The 2232-nt window shown below is 32.2% G+C and overlaps 1 pseudogene; it reads right to left on the bottom strand.

Annotated features, from left to right (window-relative positions):
- LOC137659762 (uncharacterized) overlaps positions 1-1856 on the bottom strand; it is a 33378-nt pseudogene extending 31522 nt beyond the window's left edge.
- Positions 1857-2232: the final 376 nt, after the last annotated feature.

The raw sequence follows: 2232 nt of genomic DNA, 5'->3' as shown, positions 1-2232 counted from the left end.
TCCCTGATTTTGACCCATAATTTTGGGGAATAAAAAGAGAGAAATTCAATTGTATGTAAATTTTTCCACCTCCCCAGGAAAATATGAATGACTGTATCTCATGATATGAGGGCATAAATATATATATATATATATATATATGTGTGTGTGTGTGTGTGTGTGTGTGTGTTTTGTATGCATATATGTACATTAAGCTTCAGTGATATAATATTAATTGTATTCTCAATAGCAATTCTACATCTGATAAAAACTTAATTTACCAATATTTATTTTGTTTCAAAACAAAATACATCTACACTCTGTCAAACCAGATAACCATCAATCTCTCTCTCTCTCTCTCTCTCTCTCTCTCTCTCTCTCTCCAAAGACTTCAAGGCAAGCGTTGGACTTACATTATTTTTACGTTGCCGTTCAAGAAAATACATATATATATGTATATATATATATATATATATCTAGATATATATATAAATATATATATATATATATATATATATATAGATATATATATATAGATATATATATATATATATATATATATCTATATATATATATATATATATATGTGTGTGTGTGTGTGTTTTCGTTATTGTTATTTTTTCCTTAACGTTATATAAGTCAGCAAATTTGAAGCAGGGAGAGAATTCCAAAGCCTTAATGTAGAGGAAATAAGGCAGGAAATGAACCAGTCAACTAAAGTATTTCTAATTTCTATGCAGTGAATATGTTAAACGGTGACCACTTTCTCATGAACATCGATCTTACACAAAATACATATTTTTTTTCCCTGGTCTGTGTTGAGAAACCTTTAATTATGAAGAGCCTTGCATTAGCCCAAAATGTATTATTTTTATTCTGATCTCATCTCTCACAACAAAATCCTACATACCTATGCAGATGGAAATCACCTTTGGCAGACTTTTGTTATGGTACATAACTGCTACGTTGTCCAGGATCTACATAGCGTCTCATCTCTCTTATACTACTAGGTGGATTTTGGGTACATTTAATTATCAGTAACAATATTATTCTACAAAACTAAGTAGTGAGCAAAATACCTGATATATCCCATTTATTGTAAAAAAAAAAAAAAAAAAAAATCATGATTTTCACGATACATAAATTGTCATGAAACAAAAAATTTAGATAATTGAATTTGCTGTTTTCATAACAAATGAAAATTTCACCTCATTCTTACTCTAAGATTTTCCTAATTCGCATCAAATATAATTTTCACTAGTCTATGAAAAATAAATTTCTTGTTCTGGAATTAGGATATTCTGATATAAAAATGGGGGAACTGTCTGGAAAAAAAGAATACTTGAACATTCTATCAATATATGCTTTAGGATGTGGTTTCTTGCGTGGGAATAAAAGATTTTCTGAAATTTGGGAGGTCAATTAAAGGTTTAAAGGTCACTCATAAATGGCAGAGGAAAGGGACACTGAAACTGCAATAACTGGACAATGCCCTAGACCTAGAGCCTGATCATATATCCATGTGATCAACACACAAATCTCCTCTCCACCCAAATTAGGACCAGTAGGGGCTAGGCAGTGGCTGATGGTGACAATATGCTCTCCCCAAACCCCCATCTTTAGCTCACAATGATGGTGAGGTTGCAGACACTACAATGAACTATCGAGCTTCAGCGGAACTCGAAACCCAGTCCGGCAGATCACAAGGCAAGGACTAACAATTTGAACTTTGAAAATGAGATTAATCTTAGTGATTCAAAATTCTCAGATCAATTACTTTCTATAGCGCTATTATCTACTTCAATATCGGATATTCTCATTGGTCCTCTCAAAACGTCCTCTTCAAAACTCCTGAATCCTGGATCACTTTCGTCCATTCCAGTTCTCCCACTTACATTTCTTCTTCCTTCCATACACTAAACTAACCAGTGACACATTCCATTGCATGCAAAAGTATTTTGGGATTATTTTTTTCCTTGGCCTGGAATAAGACTTCTTTGATATTGTAGTGTTATCTCAGAATACGTCTTTGAATGTTCCTCAAATAAGATTATAAGAAATAACATTGTTGATTGAAAGTGGAAATATCAAATTCTAAGATTTTCATTCTGTTTAAAGCAAAATCTACAAAAATGTGGCAACCTTTCTCAGTGTAAATAAAAGTACGTTCCATGTGGAAGCATTCTCGTAAGAAATGCCGTTTTTTCGACAACAAACATTTATAAGTACAGCCATGCAAAAACACACAGACAC

The sequence above is a fragment of the Palaemon carinicauda genome, chromosome 20 (genome assembly GCF_036898095.1).
Source record: "Palaemon carinicauda isolate YSFRI2023 chromosome 20, ASM3689809v2, whole genome shotgun sequence".
Classification (NCBI taxonomy): domain Eukaryota; kingdom Metazoa; phylum Arthropoda; class Malacostraca; order Decapoda; family Palaemonidae; genus Palaemon; species Palaemon carinicauda.
The sequence above is the reverse complement of the archived record's forward strand: the minus strand, read 5'-3'. Positions and strand labels throughout refer to the sequence as shown.